The sequence below is a fragment of the Lemur catta genome, chromosome 13, assembly GCF_020740605.2.
Source record: "Lemur catta isolate mLemCat1 chromosome 13, mLemCat1.pri, whole genome shotgun sequence".
In the NCBI taxonomy this organism is placed as follows: Eukaryota; Metazoa; Chordata; class Mammalia; order Primates; family Lemuridae; genus Lemur; species Lemur catta.
This window is the reverse complement of record NC_059140.1, coordinates 83,849,437-83,875,959: the sequence shown is the minus strand read 5'-3', so window position 1 is coordinate 83,875,959 and position 26,523 is coordinate 83,849,437. Positions and strand designations below refer to the sequence as shown.

The 26,523-nt window shown below is 40.3% G+C and overlaps 2 long non-coding RNA genes across 21 annotated transcripts in view; one reads left to right on the top strand and one right to left on the bottom strand.

The window, feature by feature from the left end:
• LOC123649317 overlaps positions 1-5,091 on the top strand; it is a 68,717-nt gene extending 63,626 nt beyond the window's left edge. For 15 of the 16 annotated variants that reach the window (XR_006738977.1, XR_006738972.1, XR_006738969.1 and 12 more), the window contains 2 exons: positions 3,199-3,299; positions 4,919-5,091. This is a non-coding gene — a long non-coding RNA (uncharacterized LOC123649317). Of the gene's footprint in view, positions 1-3,154; positions 3,300-4,918 lie in introns of those variants that run through there. The other variant, XR_006738966.1, reaches the window with a different exon arrangement.
• Positions 18-24,777, bottom strand: LOC123649318. 5 transcript variants are annotated; one of them, XR_006738985.1, is made up of 3 exons: positions 24,765-24,777; positions 6,332-6,473; positions 18-673 (listed from the first exon to the last, which is right to left on the bottom strand). It is a non-coding gene; the product is annotated as an uncharacterized LOC123649318 (long non-coding RNA). The 5 variants fall into 5 exon arrangements; XR_006738984.1 differs by lacking the exon at positions 24,765-24,777 and adding an exon at positions 20,816-20,839; XR_006738983.1 differs by lacking the exon at positions 24,765-24,777 and adding an exon at positions 8,874-8,967.
• Between the last annotated feature and the right edge of the window lie 1,746 nt (positions 24,778-26,523).

Genomic DNA, 26,523 nt, shown 5'->3' with positions numbered 1-26,523 from the left:
AAATAAATAGTACATTGTTTTAATTATTATAGTTTTAATTAAAGCAAATAATTTGAGGTGTGGTAGCTAAATACAAATTACAGAGAGGTGATGTTGATAATAAAAACATTTAAAGAAATCTCAAAGAATAAAAAGTATTTTCTTATGGTTGAGACTTTTAAGAAAACAGTTTTTGTATATCAAATTGCTCATAGAAGACCGCTGAAATAAAATACTGTTCTTTGGATTTGTTTTTAAAAATTATAAAATCATGTAAGCTTGACTGAAACATTTCAGTTTTTCAGACTATTCGTTTTTCTCACGTGTAGCATCTTTCTAGATCTCACGTGTAGCATCCTTCTAGAAGCTCTAGGGATGTTCCCTAGGAAGCTGTCAGACTCTCCTAGTAAATATTGCTGTTAGATTGTGACCACCTGCTGTGTGGGAGTCAGAGAATTAACCCCACAGTGCCGGGTGCAGACGTCTGTTGGATTATCGCAACACTTATGTGTGTACGTGTGTGCGCAAGTTAAACTGTGACAAAAGATGCGAAGGTTGTTAAACAGGATTGCACACACCTTCTCCTTTTGTATCGCGGCTTGTCGTTAAGTGTTCCTTTCTCTCCTTGCTTCATCGGTATAGCCTTAAATGATGCCAAGGCTTATTTTCCTTCATGTTGTGAGGTCCATAGTTCCTAATTAAATATCAATAAATTTATTTTACCCAGTAAATAGTCTTAGTTTTATTAGTGTCATCTAAAGATAGATGAAAAGAAAGGAAGAAAATCGGAGGTTAAGTGCTCAGGAGGGGTTCCCCGTGTGTCCTCTGCCTCGTCCCCTCTGAGAGCTGTGTCATATTTCCCCCCATCGCAGTGGCTCACGTCTCAGCGTTCTGTGCTTTTTTCCCAACATCAGTCACAGCCGTAACTATTTCCCTGCTGGACAGTTGGCTCCAGGGGGGACTGTGCAGAGAACTGCCTGACCCAGTGCCTTTGCTTCTTGGTTAACGTCAACTTTCTTGCCTGTTGCCCTTGCCTGAGGTCAGTTAGGAAGTGGCGTGGGACGAGGACAGGCACTCTGATCTTTTGCTGTAAAGCCTGATATGCCTATTCTGTACTCTCAAGCCTTGGATTCATTTTAGGTCAGGTTGTTCTGCTTATTTACAGGTAAGTCTCAACATAGAGGTGTCTTTTAAACTTTAGAAATGGCTGAAGTTACAGAAGGCTGCAGAAGAATTATTGTTAGGATTGCATATGTAGTCATTAAGTTTCACTCTTTATTTTGACTGGTGACTCCATTTTAAAAAAAATTGAAAGCTACATAGTTTTAGTCATGCATTCAAAGTTATGGGAGTTGGTGTGACTCCCTCTTAGGCTATCATGCATCCTAAACATTATCATTTACTTTGGTATAATGGCTTCATTCTGCTTGTTTCTGTTTTGATCTGTGGATTTCTCATCCATCTTTTTTGTTGTGGCTTTCATTTGGGATTTATTGATTGGGGAAACTGGGTCATTTGGTTTCTCATAGTCTGGCTTTTGAGGATCGCAGCTCTGTGGTCCAGTTTGACCTGCTGCTCAGTCCTCTGTATTTCCCGGAAATTGATGGTTGGTCCAGAGGCTGTGGGGTGGGTCGAGGCTGTTGCACAGGCTGCGGAAAGTTGTGTTTTCAGGAGGCACACATGTCAGTTATCTCGTTTTGTGATATATGTAGCTATTGATGCTAGATCCAGTAATTCATTAAGAATTGCAAAATGGTGGTAATCTAATTTTCTTTCCTTTGCTAACTGGAATGCCTCTGTAAGGATATAGGCTTCCCATTATCTGCTATTTGGTTATGCTGTGGTATGGTTCACATGGGAAAAGTAGGAGAAGTGTTTAATTCCTTCTCTTTATGTACTTACCAGTTTTCAAAATAGCATCCTTCAGTGGTAACCAGCTAGGTTTTTTCTTTTAGTTGTCATTTTTTGACAAAATCCTTTCTGATGCTGAGGTTTTCCCATCTTTGACCAGTGGGGGCCTCTGTGTTGGATCCCAAAGTTTGTTCCTGCTTTCTCGGGTGACAGGGTTTAAGGCCCATTTTGTACACATCCTAAACCACTGCTTTCTTCCAAGGGCTCCGGTTTCTTTTAGTTTGAAATTGTATTTCAAGAGTACTTTCTGGCCACTCCGAGTTGCTACTGTGTTGTCTCTCTAGGCCTTGGAATGGACAGAGTTAGGAAATCAATATACTTTTAAAAGATAAAAACACCTCATTAATTCATACTGATATTTTCCATTGAAATTTATGGCTACTGGGTTTTATGTATCTCTTCTATCTAAAATCTTACCTCCTCTCTGACATGGTGAGAATTGTGGATATCATGAACAATAAAATTTTAGAATATCATATAATTAGTCAATATTTTATGCAACATTATATACACAGCTATCTGAGAATAAGAAACAAAATTATATTATATATAGTTAAGATTATATTACTATTATATATATTTAGTTTATATTATTTGAGGCCTGTCTTAGTGTGTTCAGTCTTCTTTTCCTGTCTTCTGTTTGTAATTTTCAATTGAATTCTTTTCATCTTTTTTCTTTTTGATTTTTAATTTTTTCATTCTTTGCAACTTATGTTTATCTGATATTATCTGCTGTATAATCACTCTTGTGTAGCTTCTAGTTTAGACTTCACTTCTGAAGTGATTTCTTTTCCATTTACTTCAAATGTTTAACCCATTCCTGAGTTTTTCTAATTCTGATTTACAGCATTCCTATTATATCATTTTCTTAATGTCTTTTCTCATTTCTTGAAACAGTGGATCCTGGTTTTCTTCTGTTTTGCAGGCATATCTTTCTGACATGCCTTCATCTAAGGGTGTCACTCTGTCCTGTGAGCTGCAGTCCTTCCTGTTGTCATTCTGGTGTGAAAATCTGTTTTCCCAAACTTGTAGCAGGTAGAAGTGGGTCTGAATCCTTTTACTAGATTTATGGCTCTAATGCTCTTCTTATGCCAGTTTTGTGAAGTGCTAAAAATATGGCCTCATATTTCTTGAGATTTCCTAGGTTTTTCTCTATCTTTCCCCCATTTTTCTTTGAACCACCCTTTCTTATAGTAAAGGTCTTTTTAACTGACTCCAGTAGTATTTGATATTTTAATTCCTCACACTTATCTATACTGTGGGGCTTTGTCCTGGAAGGGAGCTTTGCCTAATTTTGGGTGTTCACAGGACTGTCGTGCTCCAGCTCCTGAGGACTTTACCATGGATCCGTGCGTTACTGTGAATCGTCTCACGTGAGGATGTCTCACCCTGTCCATTGCAGCTGCAAGGTTGGTTCTCCTGTACTCAGCTCCCCTAGATTCCCCACTGTGTCCCTCCTTGTCCTCCATAGCTGTCAGTACTGATTGCAGATCAGTAGCTCTTGCAGATTTGTCCTGACTGCTCAAATTTTGGGATTCACAGGACTCCTTATCACTTAATTTTTTTGGTACTGTATATGTTGTCCCAGGGCCTTTTGCTTTGTTTTGTTTGCTTCTCTTCCAGTAACTCTGTCTAGGAGGTTCAGGGGCGAGTTTAAAACTGTTACCTCCACCATCTTCCCAGCTGACAACAATCTTGTGATTTATCTTTAAAAAAAAAAAAAATTTGTTGCTAAAGGCACTGGATATTTTCTGAAGTTCAAAAGCAGAGCTAAAAGCAATAAAAAAAAAAAATCCCTTTTAGCAGAAACAAACCCAAGGCATGTTCTTCATGTTTGTATATAACACTGGACACCTCAAAATCCACAGCAATCTCATCATCAAATACAGGATCCTGAATGTTGTAAGACTTACATTGCAATTTTAAAAGGAAATTCCATGAGTAGAATTTGTGGCCTTTTAAAGTAGTTAAGCCTCAGATCCTCATAATTGATTGAACTCTTAGGAACTAATAATAATCTTTTTGTTTTTTTTTTTTTAAGACAGAGTCTCACTGTGTTGCCTGGGCTAGAGTGAGTGCCGTGGTATCAGCCTAGCTCACAGCAACCTCAAACTCCTGGGCTTAAGCAATCCTACTGCCTCAGCTTCCCGAGTAGCTGGGACTACAGACATGCACCACCATGCCCGGCTAATTGGAACTAATAATAATCTTATCTCAATAAAAAAATAGGAGAATGTATCTGTGTTCATTCTAGATGTTTATTCCACCTAAGTATGATGATATCCAACATTCAGAGTTCATAGCAGTACCTGTCCATGATACCTCCCCAGGAAAGAGTGTTCTGAGTCCTTTTTACCATTTTCTTTTAATTTTCCTTTTTTAAAAGAACTGCTAGTGCTGTATCCAAGAAAGTAGGAAAGGTGCTGTAAGTTACAGAATCACTGCTGAGATTTATTCAATAATTCAAATCTTTAAAAATATATACCTAAGGGAAACTTCTTTCACAAGTTTTATTATTTTGCTATGGAAAGTATTTTTACTAAAAAGATCAATCTGAGCTCAAAATACATATCTGGGATTAAGTCTGATGTTTTGATTAATGGTGAAGCTGTCCCTCTGATTTACAGCTCATGTTTATAAATTAATGATAACATAAATTCTATAGATGACTTCATTTGGGAACTAAATAAGCATGAATTTTGGCCTCTCAGTAAAAACGTTTTACATTTCTAGAAATGGAAGGATGTCTTCTAATGTTTAATCATCGTAAAATTGAAACAATTGAGTCATTTTATTATTAAAAAAGGAAATACAGTAGTCAGTTGAGGGTTGTATGAAGATACGCATGATAATAGTAGTCCTCTTTTCAGTTTAAATGTCTGTAAACACTATAGTTGTCACATGAATTCATCACTTTTATGTAATTTGGATAGGTGTCATTAAAGCTTTGAAATACTCAGTTACTTAACATTTCTATTAAATATTTATAAAATATTTTTATGCTTCAGATGATGCCCTTGTTTTACAGATTTCCAATCAAGATGTAAAGGGTGAAGAATCAAAGAACAAAGAATCAGTAACAAGTGAAATTTAAGCCTTCAGTCATGCAGATTCCTAATATGATTCATAACTCATTGTCATGTTATTTCTCTAAATGCCATGTATAGTTTAATGTCCAATAAAATCAAGTTACATATATCACTTGCTTTTCTTTAAACCAAACAAATTATGCACATCTAATTTGGGTAATTATAACATGGCATTAGAAGTTTATAATTATTTTAAGTAATAGTTATAGTTTAAAGACATGCTTTTGAAACAGATATGGATTTTTTACTAGTCTCTGCTGGCATTATTAGCTAGGCAGTGTGATTGGGGAGGTTAACTTATTTTTTATTGACTACTGGGAAAAAGCAATCAAAATAGTCAACCTAGGTGTTTCCTTTCTGTCTTGAGTAACTTTGACTTTGTGTTTTTAGAGGTGATCACATTGTGACTAGCATGATTAGACTAACAGCGGATTGGTAGACTAGTCCCATTCAAGTTAATGTTTCAGAATTAGGGCATCAATTAATTACATGTATTGCTTACTTTAGGGTAAAACCCAAGTTAGAAAATGTGACCTCTGACCTCTTGTGACATGTTTGGCATTGAAATTTCTGAGTTCTCCTGGAGTTCTTCCTGTTGCTACAGATATATATAAGCCCAAACTGTAAGTCCTCTTCGTGTGTAGCTTGACTTTGAAGTTGCAACTAGGTACATATTATTTCTTTTTTTATGTATTATAATTTCACTTGTTGAAGCCCAATTTCCAGAAACTGTTTATTTAAGTTAAAGTTTGCTATGTCTCTCTCTCTCTTTTTTTTTTTTTTTTTTTTTGAGACAGAGTGTCACTTTGTTGCCCGGGCTAGAGTGAGTGCCGTGGCATCAGCCTAGCTCACAGCAACCTCAAACTCCTGGGCTTAAGCGATCCTACTGCCTCAGCCTCCCTAGTAGCTGGGACTACAGGCATGAGCCACCATGCCCGGCTAATGTTTTTGTATATATATTTTTTAGTTGGCCAGATAATTTCTTTCTATTTTTAGTAGAGACGGGGTCTCACTCTTGCTCAGGCTGGTCTCAAACTCCTGACCTCGAGCGATCCACCCGCCTCGGCCTCCCAGAGCTAGGATTACAGGCGTGAGCCACCGCGCCCGGCCTCTCTCTCTTAAAATTATTAGAGAGGAGGAGAATGGCCACTCCTAAATTACTTCTTTGTAAATAAGTTAGTTTGAAAAACTACTTGTTATTATGCTGCTTATGTAATTCCAAGGATTCTTCATGGAATTACTCATTGTATTCTCCTTTCAACCTATATTGATTTGTTCTTCTTACATATCTTATTGTGAAAGTGGATTGGCAGGTATACTTTACCACTCTTATCATTACTATTTTATTTTACCTGATAGCCTTACAGAAGAAGTAGCTAATTCTGAATAACCAAAGTCCATGGTGAGTTTTTTCCAGGAAGCCAAAATCTTCTGACATTCATCTTGCCTTGGATTGTCTAGCTGCGGTCATGTGCTTGACATTTCTTTGCAGTTCTATGAAGGAAACATACAGACAAGGCACATAGAAATGTAAACAGCTGTTAAAGAATCATACAGTAGTACCTAGTAATAGGAGAGGGTCGTTACCACATGATGAGGGTTTATTAATTTACAACACTGGAGGCTTTGTTTGAGGGGAGAGGCACCAGGAGAGCTCGGAAGGCCTTGTGGGTGGCATGGAATTAGTCAGGCCTCAATCGTCAGATGGGGTTTGACATGGCAGAGAGGACAGTCCAAGTAGAGGGACCGTGGGGTGTAAGGAAAGTGGATAAAAAGGCAGAGAGGTCAGACTAGGAAGGCCTTGAATGCTAGCATTGACATTTTAATCCATAGGTAGAGGGGAATAGTGAGTGCTTTTTGAATAGAAAAATGGTAAAAAATAGAACATACTCATTTTTTTTCCCTCCCAGGCTAGACTGAATGGTCCCCTCAAATGTCTCTTGAGTCCATCTGCTCTTCCCTCTTCTGGGCTGAGTTTTCACTCTTGTGATTTCCTGCCTGTTCCTCCAGCCCCTGTTTTTCCACAACGTCATCTTCTCAGATCGCTCTACCATCGCAGGCCTTTCTCTCTTGCCCTTGAAGCCCACATTCCTGGGCAAAGGTGTCGCTGTCTTGGCCCGTGTCTTCCACATCACCTCCGCTGCCCCCACTCTGCTATGCTCCAGAAGCCGGAGATGCGCTTGGCAGGTCCTCAGGTCTGTGTCTCCCACACGCCACCTGGGATGACCTTCCCAGACTCTTCTTCCAAATGTCATCCCTGGGAAGTCTTTCCTGGCACTGTTAAGTCAACCTAATTTTACCAGTTATTTTTCTAAATTTTAGGTCTGATTGTGTTCTTTAATCCTCTTTTGATTTCCCTATTGTGCATAAAGTCCAAATAATGGGGCAGGGCATTTTTATAAAGCTCTTCACAATTAGATCATAATATTTCTTCTTTTTACAGCCAGCCTTTCCCCTCTCAGTGTTCCATCTGATGAGACAAGTCTCAATGGCCTGAGCACTGTATAGATTTTTTTTTTAAGAGATGGGATCTCGCTAGGTTGCCCAGCCTGGACTCGAACTCTTGGATTCAAATGATCCTCCCACCTTACCCTCCTGAGTAGCTGGGATTACAAGCATGTGCCATCATGCCTGGCTTGGATTTTTAATTTTGTATTTTTCCTTCATTAATGGACAAAATCATACCCAGTCTTTCAGGATCCAACTAAAATATCATCTCCTTTGAGATTTTGATACATTCCTCATTGTAACCAATCCTGTTCCCCTTTGTCTTTATTCTCATAGTAATAGATATAAAATTTGATTTTATTAGTTATTGTAGTCTCCTATGATCTTTGAAATATATTTCCATTTCTTTTATTGACTGTGAGAACCTTAAGGGTAGGGAATGTCTTTTCTATTTTTGTATCTTAATGTGAAACAGTGATTGAGATGTTAATAATAATATTCAGTTTCATTAACTGCAGAAGTGGTTTTAAGGAGGATTATAATAATTGGTAACATTAAATGAGCCATTATTTTGTGACAAGCACTGTGCTATACATAAGTTACTTATCTCATTTAATTTTCACAGCAACACAGGCATGTGGTCATTACCCCCACACTGCTGAGAAGGTACTGTAGTGAGAAGGTGAAGTAGTTGCCCAAAGTCATCCAGGTTGTCGGTGGCAGAGCTAAAATTTGAATATAGGTCTATCTAATGTTGGAGTTCAAGCTACTAAACATTTAAAATTTTTTCTTCTGGTATTTAAGGGGTTTATATTTATATCTTTGCAAACTTTGAAGTTTTCAAAACATGATCCATCTCCATGGTACTTACATATTATCTCATTTCATCCTCACAACTGTGAGTTAAAACTAGCCCCACTTCATAGGTGAAGAATGCAGCTCTCAGAGTAAATTACTTCTCCCAGGTTAAGTGTTAGAATTAAGAAGAACCTAGTGCTTCAGAATATATTCTAGAATTTTAAAATTAACTCCATTTGATAGAGAATCTATAAAGATGCTGTTTAGGTTTTGAAGTTTAACACTTTTTGTTCAATGCAATTTTAAAGTAAAATACTTGTTTGCCATGAAATATTACATTTCTAAAAGTAACATAACCATATAATAGGATACTCGGAAAATACAAAAACAGAAAAATAACCACCTATAATTTCTCTACCCAAATTCAACTAAGGTACTCATTTTGATGTTGTTCTTTCTAGTCATTTTCTGTATATGTATGTGTTGTCTCAGCATGGCTGAGTTGTCCTCCATGTTGTCGCGTGGCCACCGCAACATGTGATGGTGGCACGGGGCTCCCCCTGGTAAGACGGTGCCTCCCCATACCTGGGAGGGAGGAGAAGCGAGGTGAACGAGCACTTGTTATGAGGTTTGCATTATCTCATTTACCCGCAACACAGCCACATGGCACTGGCTTTAATGATTCTCTAGGTGCGCAGCTGGAGATGCAGGCGGGATGAGGGCTTGTCCTGCCATACAGGGGCTGCTGTGCACAGGGGACCCGCAGACTCCAGAGGCCTCGCCTCCCCCGGGCACTCACGTGGCCACTGCATCTTCTATTAAGTTCTCGTAACAAAGCTCCGTGCTCCAGCTGCACAAATAAACAAACAGTGGGGTGAAAGCTCAGAGGGGTAACCTATACCAAGGAGCAGAAATTACTTTCGTAGGACTAAGGGCAAGGGACTGGGCACTTTACGTGCATTACCTCATCTGGCTTTGTCTACAACCCTGAGGTGAGTGTCCTCTGCCTTTTTCATCACCGTGCTGTCACCATCGCATGCTAGGATAACCTGGGTGTTTTCACCATGCTCTGTGTCCCCTCGCATCACACCCTTGCCTCGTGCTTTGAATTATTTCCCTACCATGGACACGCAGGCGAGTGTCTCTGGCTTCCCTCCAGCCCAGATGACTGTGCATTGCCCCAGCTCTTCACGGCCACTCACTGCGATGTACGTCCAGAAAGAATTCCTCCGTGGTGATGCCATGTGCATATGGGTACTTAATTTGACTAAGCTCTTAAGAAAGGATGCCTCAGTCTACAAGTTTGGTAGCGCCGTGCACATTGAGTTTTGTTTTCCTGTACATCTGCATATACTTGACGTTCACTTGCCCAAATTTTGTCATTCAGAGGGATGTTTTAATTTGCATTTCTGTATTTGGTTTAGGCAGCTCTTGGTGTTCTTATATGGTTCTGGGCTTCCTTTGCTGCGGGTGCCTGTTACTGCCTTCTGCCCATTTCCCACTGGGATTGCTGTCTTTTCCTGTTGACTTGCAGAAGCTCTTGTTACACTGGACAATAATTCCTTTATAGGTTTTATGGTTTGTAAATCTTTTCTCTGTCATCTGTTTGTTAATTTTTTCCATAGTGTACTGAACAGAAAATTCTAATTTGGATGTGATCAAATTCAGTCTAGTTTGCCTACTGTTTTATGCTTTTGAAATTTTATTTAAGAAGTCCTTAAGGCAACAAGAATATTCCCTACATTTTCCTTTACTAACTTTATAGTTTTACCTTTCATAGTTAGGTCTTTAAACCATCTGTAGTTATCTTTTTATGTGTTAGGTAAGGATCTACCTTACTTTATTGTTTGTTGTGAGTCTACCTTGTTCTTTATACTTTAAACATAAAGGCCTTAAAAACTCTTGTGGGAGATACTTTAGGGGCCCCTGTAGCCGACCATATGGTTAAATTGCTTGTTGGCAGTGCCATAGTGTTCTTTGCCCTCTGCCGTGAAACCTCTTCCCACCGGTGTGTGGTCTCTGTGAGGTCGGGGTCTCTGTCGCATGTGGCTGGCATGTGGCCCTCACCCAGCTGTCTCCAGCAGTGTTTGTTACATGCTGGGTGCACGTGAGCTCTTTTCCTGCAGCCAGTTTGTCCTTCTGAGAGAAAGCTTGAAAATGTTAATAGACCAAGACTAATGCTAATATTGCTCTACTATTAACTGGCTGTTTTCTCGAGGAAGTCGTTTTTCTTACTTTGTCTGTAAATCGGTGCCTGTGTGTCTCCACCATCTCATTCAAGATACAGGTTCTCTGTGCTCCTGGGTGGCCAGCCCACCCTGCCCTCCAGCCCCACTCCATCACTGATTGGCTTTCTGTCACAGTGATGAGCTTTGCCTGCTTTGGAATTTTATATAAGTGGAATTATACAGTATATTACTTTCCATGATCGGCTTTTTTTATCAACATGTTTTGAGATTCATCTGCTTAAGGATGTTGGTGGTTCATTCTTTTTCATTGCTGAGTAGTAGTCCATTGTGTGCATATATATATACACCATGATTTTTTAAATCCATTTATCTGCTGAAGGGACATTTGGGGGTTATTATGACATAAGATAGAGTGTGCTTTTATGTACAGGTGTAGGCGTGTATTGGGATAAATATCTAAGAGTGGAATCACTAGGCCATATGATAAATGTATGTTTAACTTTATTAGAAACAGCACAACTGTTATCCAAAGTGAAGAGTTTACATTTCCACCAGCAGTATATGAGAATTCCAAGTTTTCCACACCTGGTATTGTCCATCTTATAAAATTTGTGTCATTCCAGTGGGTTTGTTAGTGGCATCTCACAAAGTTTAAGTTTGCATTTTCCTGATGTAAGCACCTTTTAATGTGCCTATTGACCAATGATATCTTCTTTCACAAAGTGTCTGTTCAGTTCCTTTGCCCATTTCCTAGTGAGTTGGTTTATTTCAGCATTCTTACTGAAGTGTTATAGAGTTCTTCATATGTGCTGGATACGAGTTCACTGACAGATCTACATATCTATGGTTCTAGAAGGAGATGATAGAGGAAATGAGGAAGAATCACTATTTATAGAGATATTGGGTAAAAGATACTAGTACTAAATCCAGGAAGCCCAGTGCAGAACAAATCAAAAGGATATCCACATTTAGCCATATTATAGTGAAAACTGCAGAATTTACTAGAGGGAAAGAGAAAACCTTAAATACAGACAATAGATTTTTGAAAAGACATCATTTATAAAGGTGTGGTAGTTAGACTCATGACTGACTTCTTAACTGTAGCACTGGAATTCAAATGACTGGAACAATAGCTTCAATATGTCTTGAGAGATATTAACTCTCAGCCTAGAATTACTTACCTTTCAAGTAAGAAATTGAAATAAAGGCTTTTTTAGACAAAGTCTGAGAGAAAAGAAATTCTTAATGGTTTACATTAGGTAGGAAAAAAAATGATCCCAAATAAAAGTTCTGAAATGTAAGAATGAATAAAGAGCAAAGTTGATAAATGTGGTTAAAATTAAAGCATGAACTATAAAATATAACATTCAATTTGTGAAAAATATTTAGGCCAGAGCAACTGTAACACCAGCAGCAGAATATAGAAACAACAAAGGATCATTAGCTGCAGAACGGATAGTCATGTTTATATAACAGGCTATTACACTACAATAAAAATAAACTGTTGCCTCACACATCAATATGGATTAATTGCAAAAATATAATGTGAAAGAAAGGAATCAAATTACAAAAGAATACTTGGAGAATGACTCCATTTCTGTAAAGCTCAAAAACCGGCAGCACAGAGCAACGTGTTTTTAAGGGATGCACATACACAGGACCCAACGGTATGAAGACAAAAACAGGGAGATGGTTAACACAGAATTAAGGACACTGGTGGTGGGGGCAGGAGCCAGCAGGAGGGGGCCTATCCAAGGAGCTTCTGCTCTTTCTGAGGCGAGGTGGTGGTTTCTCTGGTGTTTCTTTTATTCTTCAAACTGCACATATTTTAAAATACTTCCTTGTATGAGTAATTTCTAAATGAAAAATTTTAAAGAACGAGTAAGTGGATGGCACAGAAGCCTGTTGGGGAACGTGGATGATAAACAGGGGTCAGGAGGTGGGATATGTAATGAAAGGATTGATTATCCTGCCTGGTCGGATCACTGTTGTGTTGCCAGCAGAGCTTTCCTTCTGTTCCCAGATGTGCACATCTCAGTCACATTCAGGCATTGACAGCCTATTCCACTATGTTTTAGGGAACCGGTTCATTCAGTAGTAATCATCATCATTTAAGTCAACTGTTTCTTTTTAGGTATTTCTCTTTTCTTCCACTGAAGACTTTTCTATGCCAGATTATCAAACTGAAAATGATATCCTAATTACATGGAAACTACATTATTTGAATGCTGTGTGTTTTTGAACACTTGGCACTATAGAAAGAAGTGTATTTGGCTGAGTGTTGTTGTGAGTAGAATTCTATCAAGTGTTATCAAGAGAAATTTCATACAGAATTGAAAAAGAAGGCCTAGTATTTACCATTAATTATTTTTCTCTGACAAATGGACAAAGCATATAATTTTATTGTGACCTTTTTTTTAGTTTTTTTTTTTTATTTCAATAGATTTAGGGGGTGCAAGTATTTTGGGTTACATGGATGAGTTATATCATGGTGAGGTTAGGGCTTTTCAGGTACAATGTACATTATTATAATATTTTATAATTGAGTTTAAAATGAAAATAGAAGTTTTAAAAATGTATATGATTTAGAAAGATGTAATTTTCTAATTTTTAATTACATAATTTATTTTGAAAGAAAATCCATTCAATAAAATTAGTAGGTTATACATCATAAAGTTTGCTAATCATTGAAAGTTTGTCTTAGAGTTCTGTTAAAATAGATTGTGTACTAAGTGTTGTACAAAATACAGTTAGATTTGGTTTAGGGCTAGTAAATGTATATAATAAGAAAAACATATAACAAATATTTTCAATGGTGGAATTGAGCTTTAATGTAACATTTTGAAATATCCCATTTCATTATGAGACATTGATTAATTCCTATTCTCAACTGCTGAGGAATGGAGAAACAAAAGAGATGGGAATGTTTGCCACTGGCCAAGAGTGAGACTGGCGCTGTCACCAGTGCTGTCGGTGCAAGATGCAAGCCACACAGTGCAGGAAGCAGGGTCCCCATCATCCTGAAGGAAAAATAAAATTCGGTTGGCTTTTAATCCATGTGTGTGCGTGTGTGCACATTGTCCTCATGTGTATCAATCAGTATACACGGTATATTTTATTAGAGCTTTTGTTCCAAAAATATTTTGAGGACAATTAGAAAAGAAGATACAGAGTAAGGCTATATATATTAGAAGGGGATGAGAAGGATGAGGAAAAGAGAAATGAAGTTTAGGATCTAAAATAGAGCCAGGAGGAAACCTAATACGAGAAAGTCTTCCATGAATTCCTACAGCTTGTTAAGGATGTGTCACAAATTTGGCTTTTGGTATAAAGGGCAAGCTCAACATTTTAGTGATGGTCATAAAGCAAATTTGTTGCCCAGGTGAACCGTAGCTTTTATTCACAATGCTAAAACCAGAAGGAAATTTATCCTGAGGGTTTTCAGAAAGGTAACCATTTTCTAATTGATGGCAGAGCATAGCCCTGTGTCTTGAGTAGTCAAGGTTGGGCTTTCGGGTGCGATTTTGACTAAACTGTCACTGGTTGTGTGATGAAGAGTGTCCCAGGACAGTCCTCTGCTGTTGCCTGTGCTCTTTTTCCCAACTACCAAGGAAATGGACTGTACAACTTACAGTATATTTTAGGCCTGGTGCAGTGGCTCGTGCCTATAATCCTAACACTTTGGGAGGCCAAGGAGGGAGGACTGGTTGAGGCCAGGAGTTCAAGACCAGTCTGAGCAAGAGCGAGACCCCATCTCTACTAAAATGGGAGGGGGGGAGAAAAGCCAGGTGTGGTGGCATGTGCCTGTAGTCCCAGCTACTGGAGTGCCTGAGGCAGAAGGATCACTTGAGCCTAGGAGTTTGAAGTTGCAGTGAGCTGTGGTAGTAACACTGTACTGTATCCCAGGTAACAGAGCGAGACCTTGTCTCCAAAAAAAGAAAAAGACACCTCCCCCTCCAAATTTACAATATGTTTAATCTTCAGATATGAAACAAGTACATTATTCTTGAACCTATGGTGAGTTTTGCATTGTTACACAGATATGTCATTTTCATCAGTTGTGTCATTGTTATAGACTGGTAAGTTTTTAAAAAGTTGGTAAAACTTGGGGATAGGTCCAATTTAATTGTGTAAAAAGATTAGAGCAAGCTATAAAATGTACAATTCATCATTACTGAAATCACAACTTAGAATTAAAAATATTTTTTATAAAATGGAACCAATGTTAATAATGTAAGTAGTGTATGTGTCACAGTAAAAACGGTTTATTTCTCCCAAATGAAAACTCTGCCTGTTATGGAAGGGATAGTTAAGTCTCTACTAGCTTTAAGATAAATAAATGTTTTACTTTTCTACTTTTAATTAATGTCACTGCATAAATAAGAGGTCAAAATCTAATGTAATTATTTGCAGTGTAACCTTTGGGACAATCATAATAGAGAAACTTTTTAAAGAGAAAGTATTTGTAATGCCTTCACTATTCATGAAAGATATAATGGAAAGAAAAGGGATTTTATTGGTTAGTTAATCCCCATAAAATCTACATAATCTTTCACATATATTTTTATTTCTCTTGGGTATACACCTAAGCGTGGGAATGCTGGGTCCTACGGGAGGTAAACACTTAAGACATTGCCCAACTGTTTTCCAAAGTGGTGGTTCCATTTTACATTCCTACCAGCGGTGTATGAGAGCCCCACTTTCCCCCATCCTTGCTAACATGTGGAGTTGAGACTGGCTATATAATTTGCTGGGTCTTGGGCAAAATGAAAACGCCGGGCTCCCTGTTCTAAGATCATTAAGGATTTCAAGATGAAAACAGGAGGGCATGAAACAAGGCGCAGGGCCCTCTGTGCAGGGGTTCTGTGTCACTGCACAGGTCACAGGCCCGTGAAGTCAGCCCTGCGTGGCCCGCCAGTCTCTTTCTTTCAGCCACTCGGGCAGGTGCGCAGCAATTCTCACTGTGGTGCAAGTCGCAGTTCCCCCACAACTAATGACATTGAGCATACTTACTTGTCTTCTGAGCATCTTCTTTGGTGAAGTATCTAGCCAGATTTTTTGCTTATTTTGTTATTGGGTTATTTATTTTTTATTACTGAGTTTGAGACCTATTTACATATTCTGGATATAAGTCCTTTATCAGGTACAGGCTTTGCAAATATTTCCTGCCAGTCTATGGTTGGTATTTTCACTCTAACAGTGTCTTTGGAAGAATATAAGTTTAAAATCTTAGGCCGGGCGCGGTGGCTCACGCCTGTAATCCTAGCTCTGGGAGGCCAAGGCGGGTGGATCGCTCGAGGTCAGGAGTTCCAGACCAGCCTGAGCAAGAGTGAGACCCCCGTCTCTACTAAAAATAGAAAGAAATTATCTGGCCAACTAAAAATATATATACAAAAAAATTAGCCGGGCATGGTGGCTCATGCCTGTAGTCCCAGCTACTCGGGAGGCTGAGGCAGTAGGATCGCTTAAGCCCAGGAGTCTGAGGTTGCTGTGAGCTAGGCTGATGCCATGGCACTCACTCTAGCCCGGGCAACAAAGTGAGACTCTGTCTCAAAAAAAAAAAATAAAATAAAATAAAATCTTGATAAAATTCTGCGTGCTCTTTCAGAAAACCATGCTTCAGGTGTTATATTTAAGACGTCTTTGCCTAGCCCAAGATCACAAACATTTTCTATTTTCTTCTGGAAGTTTATAGTTTTACATTTATATTTATGGCCCATTTTAAGTTACTTTTCGTATATGTATGAGATGTGGAATGAGTTAAATTTTTTTTTTTTGATACACGAGTAGCCACATTTTCCTGCACACTTTATTGAAAAGACAATCCTTTTTCCACTGCATGGCCTTTGCTCATCTGTAACACATCTGTTTTCCATGCTTGAGTGAGTCTATTTTCCTTTTTTTTTTTTTGAGACAGAGGCTTGTTCAAGTCGCTGGGCTAGAGTGACATGGTGTCCGCCTAGCTCCCTGCAGCCTCTAGCTCCTGGGCTTGAGTGATCCTCCTGCCTCAGCCTCCTGAGTAGCTGGGACTGCGGGTGCCACCACCACACCTGGCTAATTTTTTTTTTCTATTTTTAGTAGAGACGGGGTCTCACTCTTGCTTAGGCTGGTCTCAAACTCCTGACCCCGAGTGATCCTCCCTCCTTGGCCTCCCAGAGTGCCGGGATTGCAGGAGTGAGCCACTGCACCCGGCCGTGAGTCTGTTTCTGAACTCTCTATTTCGTTCTATTGATCTATTTGTCTTTATACCACTGTCTTGATTACCATAGCTTTATTAATCTTGAAATTGAGTGGTATTAGTCCTTGAATTTTGTTCTTTTTTTTTTCTGGAGGACTTATTCTATGTCATTTGCATGTCCACATGAATATTAGAATCAGCTTGACAATTTCTATAACAGAGAACACTTAGATGTTGACTGGGCTTGTGCTGAATCTGCAGATCAATTTGGTCCGAACTGATGTCTGAGTGTTTTTCTGACCTGCGAAGAAAGAGTATCTCTCCCTTTGCTAAGGTCTCCTTTATTTTTACTCTGCAATGTTTACAGTTTTTGTAGTACAGGTCTTTTGTAGTTTTGTCAGATTTACCTGTAAATATTTCTTTTTAAATGCTATGACAATCTAATGCCACCAGTGGTATGACAAGAGGTGGAGCCCAGGTGGCAATGTGAGCGATGGCTTCCTCCAGAGCAAATGTTCCAAGAGACAGACAGTGGAAGCTGCTGGTTTCATGAGTCCTGGGCCTGGAAGCTGATACCATGTCATTTCCACCATGTTCCATTCACCAAAGACGTCCTGTATATTTTCTCTTCATCTCATCAGCTCTTTGCTCTGTTTTCTTTTATGACTTCATTTGCATTGAGTATTTTTTCATTCTTATTTCCTTTGTGGCCCATTAGCTATAACTTTTTGTTTTACTGTTTTAGTTATTTAGCTTTAGGGCATGGTTTCTCAACCTTATATTTTGGGTTGGAGAGTTCTCTGTGGGGGCACCTGTCCTGTGCAGCATAGGATATGAAACAATACCGTTGGTTTCTACCTTCCAGTGATATGACACCACTTTCTGTGCTGCGTAAGAGCCATACAGAATGCTCCACACTTCCATCGCTTCCCCTTGGGTCTCTATGGTATTGTCATATATGTTACTTACACATGTGTTATACACCCCAATTTCATTATTGTTATTTTTGTTTAAAGAGTCAATTATCTTTTAAAGACGTTTTAAAAAGAAAACAAGTCACATACTACCCATTTGGTTACCATGGGCAGATCTCTAAACATAATCTCATCTGGTATCATTTTTCTCCTGCCTAAAGTACGTCTAACATTTCTTGCATTTTAAGAGTGTGTTGCTGATTGATTCTTTCAGCTTTTATGTATCTTAAAAAGTATTTCACTTTAAACCTATTTTTCTTCTGATATACACAATTTGCCACTGTAACCATTTGTAAGTGTAGTTCACTGGCGTTAAGTAAATTCACAATGCTGTGCAACCATCATCATTATATATTTCCAATTTTCTCATCATACCAACTGGAAGCTCTGTAACCATTAGGCGATAACTCCCATTTCCCCTGCCCTCAGCCCCGGGTAACCTCTAACATACTTTGTCTGTATGAATCTGCCTATTCTAGATATTTCACAGAAGTGGAATCATATGGTATTTGTCCTTTTGTGCCTGGCTTATTTCATTTATCATGATGTTTCCAAGATTCACCCATGCTGTAGCAGGTGTCATATAACTCCATTCCTTTTCATGGCTGAGTAATATTCCTCTTTGTGTACTTGCCACATTTTCTTTATCCATTTATCATCTGTTGATGGACATTGGGGTTGTTTCTGCCTTTTGGTTAGCGTGAATACAGTTGCTATGAACATTACTATGCAAATGTAAGTTTGAATCTCTGTTCTGAATTCTTTTGGTTACACACCTGTAAGTGGACTTGCTGGGTCATACGGTAATTCTATGCTTAACCTTTTGAGGAACCACCAAAGTGTTTCAACAATAGCTGCACCATTTTTCACTCTCAGCAGCAATATATGCGGGTTCCAGTTTCTCACAGGCGAGGGGGATGGAGGGATGGGATGGAAGATGCCTGGGCTGGGAGTCGGTGCCCAGTGTTCCCTCCTGATCTTAGATCAGACTCCTCAGCTTCTTGGCCATCGGAGCAGGGCTGCTCCCCATACCCACTGTGGCAGTCCCCTGCAGTCCCCCAGGCTTCACCCAGCAGCACCCAGGTGACAGGTCCCCAACAACCCCCTTGGACACGCTCAGACACTCCAGGGCTTTCAACAATTAGAAGCCTGCCCTCTGCCGGCTGCTCAGTGACACAGACCCCAGGACCCAGCAACAGAAACAGGAACGCGCAGGCACGGCTCTAGCGAGGTGGAGTCTGCGCTCCACTGCCGGCTGTGGTCGCGGCACTTCCGACTTCTGAGGGAAAGAGGCCAAGGCTGGGGCCGAGCCCCAGCGCTGGATCAGCCTGGGGGCGGGCTCCGGTCCAGCCACCGGCGCACCCGGGGCAGAAGCTGCGCCCGAGGATCAGGCCGGCTCAGCCACGGTGAGGGAGCGGGGCCCACCCAAGCCACAGCCGCCGCCGCCGCCGCGTCCCCCGCGTGCGTGTTGCTCCCTGGCTCAGGTGTCTCCCTCAGGCTCCTGCCTTTGCCCAGAGCCCCTTGCTACCACCCGCTCGGTTTCCAGTTCCCCCTTCCCCGTGCAGCCCATTCACCTGCTGGGGTAAAGCCCTGTAGGTGGCACCGCCTTAACCTCCCTTCTTCCCAGTGACAGCCTTTCCACGTTCTCTTTGCCACCGTCTCCCCGTCCTTTAACCCTGACCCTTTCTTCTTTTTCTCTTCCATTTTATCTTTCTCTCTCTTCTGTGATCCTCACTCCTTTCTCCCAGTTTTTTTGCTCTTCCTTCTCATCCCCCTCACTGTTTTATCTCCGCTGACCCCTCCTCTCCATGTCCCTTCTCCCGTCTGTCCCCTCATTGGACGTCCTTCCTCGCCCGCTGCCACACCTGTCCCCATCTCCTTCTCCAGGCTTCAGGGGTCTAGGCAGGAACAATTTGAGGACTGTCTCTTCCCAGGAACTGCAGGGTGGGCAGATGGGGATTTGTAGTTTTCGTCTTCCTTTTGTGTTTGGAGAAAGGGGAGCTTGGAGGCGTTGAAGAGAGCCTGGAAGCCTTGTTACCTACTGTTATGGCAAAACCCAAGAGATGGTGTGTTACAGCGTGATAAAGACAGGGCGGACATGCATACTGAGACCTTACAAAATATTTAGCTTTTTGACGAAAGTAGCTAAAAAAATATTTTGATTTATATTTTTTTTAATTTTGAGCATCTTTTAGTGGGGAGATACAGCTTCGGAAATTTAAAAATATTTATTTACAGGCTTGACTATTGTAACTTAGAAAAAAAATGATTTTTTTTTCCTTTTGGAGGCAGAGACCAAGGGCATTTGAGGACTGACAATGACCTTGCTTCGCAGTCAGATTGTGACAGCCTCTTTAATACCTTCCAAAGGGTTCATATGTTTTGCCTTCTCTGCTTTAGTTGGGAAAACCTTATATTTGCAAATTTTCTCCTTCCTGTTTCAAAATAGCTTGAGATTTCAGTTGGTTTTTTTCATTGAGTTGGATTACACGTGGTTTGCAGTACATTTATTAAAAACATTGCTCCATAATATGCAACAAGCTAAATGTTGGTCTCCTAGAGGGACAGACATTCTAGTCAAAACTAAATCCCAATAATCATATTCTCATAGAATGTTAGTCGTTTCCTATTTTCCCTCCATCTGGTTCTTTAGGAAAATGGAGCTCACAGGTTATAGGCGGCGGCAACGGTGTGTGGGGGGGTGAGCCTCAAAATTTTATTTTAGTTGGCAAGTCCCCCCCTTTTGGCCAAGATATGTCAGAGAGATGGCATCTATGGCCAAACTTTTATGACCTTTAACTTTCACATCCACTTAACTTTTAATGACCATTGACATATTGAAGTTTAGTTTCAAAGATCAATGAATTAGACAAAATCATCTTTCACAAAATACTTATATCTTATGATATTTTCATTAAAAAATTTTGTATGGAATTATTTTCCTTTCATCCACAAGTTTTAATTACATACATACACAGATGATCACATCAACTCTTAGAAAAACCTAGAAAGTTAAAGTAACTTTGAACTGTTAGTCGCCCATTTTATTGGCATTCCTAAATACAAAAATAACAAGGTATAAGCTTTAAACTTATGTTTAAGAACCAATGTTGTAGTATTTTACCTTATAAATGATCCAAATATTTTATGATTATCTCTTTTAAATTAACATAATGACTTTAAGATTTTCAATTATAGGAAAATGTTATTCATTTGTATTTACCTACTTTATCTTATCTATTCATTTACCTTAGCAGTTTACGTAGATTCCAGCTATTGATTTAAATTACTTTTCTGTTTGCCATTTTTGTACCCTGTAAATTAGATCTGTAACATGGAACAGGGATTAAAATATAGTTTAAGTTACTGGCTTTTCAATCTTAAACTCATAAATCTTACCGAGAAAAGCAAGTAAGTCTTTCAGTAAGACTTAGTAAACAAATATGACATCACTTTTAAATGCTATAAACGTACTAGACGTTTTAGAACATCCCATTAGATCCTTCCAAAACGTAACGTCCTGAAATAGAATTTATTGACATCATAGGGATAAAAGTGTCTCTGGTCCCCTAAGTCTGGGAGCAAATGCCCCCAAAAGGTCCCCGTGAAGACCTGTTGAGAATTTACTGCCGTGAAGGTTACTAGGAGAAAGGATTAACACTTATGTATGGATATCTTCAGAACGAACACTCAAAGGTGCAGGGGAAACTGTCCACTATTTATGTGGAAAGCATGGACAGGGCAGTAGAAATGACTGGCCCAAAAGGGGGTGTGCTCATTCTAACAGGCCGAGTGGCAGAACCAGCAAGGCTTTTACATTGAGATTCTGCTTGCCCTCTCTCGAGTGTGCCTTCCTCCCTTCTGGGCTGCAGGGCAGCAAGGCCCTTTCTGGCACGGGGTTTTACAGTAAAACAAAGAACAAAGCAGGTCAGATAATTACTTCATGGCCATTTTACATAGACTAAGTTTGGGTTTTAAGTCTAGCTTTTGAAGAACAGGAGTTGTTTAAAAAAAAAAAAGTGTGCTCTCCTTGATTCTAACGGATGCTAATTGCTTCTGTAAATATGGCTTGCTGACCTAGCTTAAGTGAAGCCGAGATGGACTTGACAGGCCGGGCGGAGATAACCACAAGTTACTTCCTGATAAAGGGCTGGAAAGTCCCTGGGCCTTCCAACCAATTAACCAGATAAGAAGGGCAAGGCGTAATCAGAAGCCTGTCCTGCAACTTAAAAACCAACCAATCAAAAGGCAGTCCCACGGCTTGAAAACCAACCAATCAGGAGCCAAGACAATCAGCCACTTTTGAAGGAGCAAATGAATTAAGGGAGGGAGGGGGGATGGCATACCCCGTGCATGTAATCTGCTGAAAAGTATAAAAGAAATTCACCCCCCGCTGTGCGGGATCCCTGCCCATGGAAAGAGACCACCACTGCGTTGGTGCTCCGGGCTTGGACCCCAGCTCAAGCTAGTCAATAAAACTCCTTTGCCTTTTTGCAGCCTCAGTGACTCTGTCTTTCTGTTCCTGGGGACGGGGGGAACCAGCTTTAACACTTTCACAAAAAAGGAGTTCTGGGTTGTACGACCTGCCTTGGGTACAGGGATTCTGGTTTTTATGGCCGGCTTCAGGGAGGGATTGGTATAAGACGCAAGCAGATGAGGCAAGGTCAGAACATTTTTGTTCCTGAAGCATTCATTTTAAGTTAAGTTTTCTGAATCCCATATCAACATAAGATCACCTGAGTGTAGACTGAGAGGAAGAGACAGAGAGAGAGGAAAAAAAAAATCTCAGTGCCAGTCCTCAGCACCTCAAACAATGCTACAAAGAAGTAGCATGCTTTTTCCGTGAGGATCAAGATTAAGCTGTCTAGAAAACAATCTAAATGGTTTCAGAACAATTTTTTGGGGGGGGTGGACTGTACACTTGAGTACATGAAATATTCATAAAGAGTAAGACTGTTTTCAGATTCTCCGGATTGTAATCATCATTCACTTTTCATCTTAAAATAAATTACTACACAAAAATTAATAATTTACAAACGTTTCCCCAGGCACAAACTTTGTTACAGCCACATAATGTACACATAACCAGATCGCTTGTAAAGAGTGGGACAAAAATGGACAAGACCAAGGGAAAACTGAACCTTTCAACTTAAGCTCTTCTAACCACAACTTCCAGGACAACTCTGAGTCCCTGACACTCCGGTTAACATTACATGACACTGCGTTTAGAAACACCTTCTGTGTACCTCTCTATACACACTGAATCAGTGGAGGTAAACTCTATCTGCCTTTAGGGTTAAAAGACCAAAACCGAAATGTTTTTATACCCCTTTGACCAATAACTGGCATCAGGATCTTCAGGTGGCCTTTCCATTGTAAATGCCATAAACAGTGAGTTATCTGGACATCAACAGAAAAAGTTAGCAGGGTTTAGAGTACCCAGAAGAGAAGAGAGAGAAATAGCTCCAGACAGTTCAACTCTATAGCGCAGTATGTCGACCATTTCGGCTCCGAATTTTTCTGGATGTAATTTGCCCTTTCGTAAAAACTTGTGCACAAGCATTAGCTGTAACCAGCTGGAGCCCTAGCAACACCTGGCATGCCTTCCACTCTTTTCATTTCCAGAACTACTTGCAAGTTGAGGCACCACACACCAACTGTGGTGCCCCATGGGGGTCATTCTCCCTTGTCTTTCCTCCATTTTAAAGGATGTCCCATTTTTTCTTTAAAAGAAGCAACCGAACTGTTACACGGGGTTTGGTGTCGTGGATCAGAGTGTGCTGCTTGTGGGTGGGGCTCCTCAAGGTCTCACCACTGAGTGGCTCCCACCCTCTTAGGTGTCTCAGGTTTCTCTCTCGGAGGTCTAGCACCTCTGAGAGGGCTCCAAACGCCGAGTGATCAGCTCTTATATGCGTTTCCTGGAAGAGCCTTCTTTTAATTAACATGTTGGGGGGGGTTCCCTATGGGGCCACTCGTGCCTCGGGGAATCGCCCCAGGCAACTCCCACCCGGGACCCCAGTCGCCCGGGGCTCCCAAGGCTGGGAGGAGTAAGGTTGCCCCTTCTCTTCGGAGCTGAGGAACTCAGTCTCTCATTTATCTACCAACAAGACAGTTCAGTTTCCTCTTTCAAAAATGCACAGCAAAGCCAATTGAGATTAATTTTAGGATAAAAAGACAAGCGAGAAGACCCTTTAGGATGCACCTCCAAATCTAAGTTAGGATCCCAAACAACAATTCCTAGGAAAAGAACCGGCTCAGAGTAAACCAAGACCATCAACCAAAAACGGCGCTCGGGACGACCCACCAGTCCCACCAAAGGAGAAGCTCAGAGTCAGAGGGCCCAAAGGGGCCATGCTGGTACCTGGCGCCGTGTTCAGCCTGCTCCTTCGGTGGTCCTCAGTCTTCCCCGAGCGCCACGCCCGGGCCTCAATCTTGTCAATGGAAAAGAAACCAAACTCCGTAACATAATTTGAAAGAGATTTAATCTGAGCCAAATTTGAGACTCATGACCTTGAACCACGCCCAAGAGGCCTCTAGGTAAAGTCATAAATCAATACGGGGCAGGTACACATCCCTTTGGCCTGAAGAGGTGGGCCATCTGGAAGCAGGGGCTTGCAGGTTATAGGCAGCGGCGGCAGTGTTGGGGGAGGGTGAGCCTCAAAATTTTATTTTAGTTCGCAAGTGCCCCCCTTTGGCCAAGATATGTCAGAGAGACAGCATCTATGGCCAAACTTTTATGACCTTTAACTTTCACATCCACTTAATTTTTAATGACCATTGACATACTGAAGTTTACTTTCAAAGATCAGTGAATTAGACAAAATCATCTTTTCACAAAATACTTATATCTTATAGTATTTTCATTAAAAAGTTTTGTATGGAATTATTTTCCTTTCATCTACAAGTTTTAATTACACACAAATACAGATGATCACCTCAACTCTTAGAAAAACCTAGGAAGTTAAAGTAACTTTGAAGCGTTAGTCGCCCATTTCATTGGCATTCCTAAATACAAAGAAAACAAGGCATAAGCTTTAAAATTATGTTTAAGAACCAATGTTGTAGTATTTTACCTTACAAACGAGCCAAACATTTTATGATTATCTCTTTTAAATTAACATAATGACTTTAAGATTTTCAATTATAGGAAAATTTTATTCATTTGTATTTACCTACTTTATCTTATCTATTCATTTACCTTAGCAGTTTACTTAGATTCCACCTATTCGTTTAAGTTACTTTTCTGTTTGCCATTTTTGTACCTGTAAATTAGATCTGTAACACGGAACAGGGATTAAAATATAGTTTAAGTTACTGGCTTTTCAATCTTTTTTTTTTTTGAGACAGAGTCTCACTTTGTTGCCTGGGCTAGAGTGAGTGTCAGGGCATCAGCCTAGCTCACAGCAACCTCAAACTCCTGGGCTTAAGTGATCCTACTGCCTCAGCCTCCCGAGTAGCTGGGACTACAGCCATGTGCCACCATGCCCGGCTAATTTTTTCTATATATATTTTTAGTTGTCCAGATAATTTATTTCTATTTTTAGTAGAGACGGGGTCTCGCTCAGGCTGGTCTGGAACTCCTGACCTCGAGCGATCCACCCACCTCGGCCTCCCAGAGGGCGAGGATTAAAGGCATGAGCCACCACGCCCGGCCTTGGCTTTTCAATCTTAAACTCGTAAACCTTACTGAGAAAAGCAAGTAAGTACTTCAGTAAGACTTAGTAAACAAATAAGACATAACCTTTAAATGTTATGAACGTAGTAGACTTTTTAGAACATCCCATCATTTTGTTAGATCCTTCCAAAACGTCATGTCCGAAAACAGAATTTATTGATATCACAGGGATCAAAGTGTCTCTGGTTCCCAAAGTCTGGGAGCAAAGGCCCCCAAAAGGTCCCCGTGAAGACCTGTTGAGAATTTACTGCCGTGAAGATAAACTAGGAGAAATGATTAAAACTTATGCATGCACACCTTCAGAACAAACACTCAAAGGTGCAGGGAAAACTGTCCACTATTTATGTTGAAACCATGGACAGTGCAGTAGAAATGACTGGCCCAAAAGGGGGTGCACTCATTCTAACAGGCCGAGTGGCAGAACCAGCAAGGCTTTTACACTGAGATTCTGCTTGGCCTCTCTCCAGTGTGCCTTCCTCCCTTCCGGGCTGCAGGGCGGCAAGGCCCTTTCTGGCATGGGGTTTTAGGGTAAAACAAAGTAAGAACAAAGCAGGTCAGATAATTACTTCATGGCCATTTTACACAGACTAAGTTTGGGTTTTAAGGCTAACTTTCAGAAAAAAAGGGGTTCTGGGCTGTATGACCTGCCTTGGGTAGAGGGATTCTGGTTTTTATGGCCTGCTTCAGGGAGGGGTTGGTACAAGAGGCAGGCAGACGAGGCAAGGTCAGAACATTTTTGCTACTGAAGCCATGGTTTTAAGTTTTCTGAATACCATATCAACATAAGATAACCTGAGTGTAGACTGAGAGAGAGAGACAGAGAGAGAGGGAAAAAAACAAAACATAACCTCTCAGCGCCAGTCCTCAGCACCTCAAACAATGATGAAAAGAAGCAGCATGCTTTCTCCGTGAGGATCAAGATTAAGCTGTCTGGAAAACAATCTAAATGGTCTCAGAACAATTTTTTGTTTGGGGGGGGGTATACACTTGAGTACACGCAATATTATAAAGAGTAAGACTGTTTTTTGATCCTCTGGATTGTAAACATCATTCACTTTTCATCTTAAATGACTACACAAAAATTAATAATTTAGAAAGTTTTTCCCTAGGCACAAACTTTGTTACAGCCACATAATGTACACATAACCGGCTCGCTTGTAAAGGGTGGGACAAAAATGGCGGAGAGCAAGGGAAAACCGAAGCTTTCAACGTAAGCTCTTCTAACCACAACTTCCAGGACAACTCTGAGTCCCTGACACTCTGGTTAACATTACATGACAGA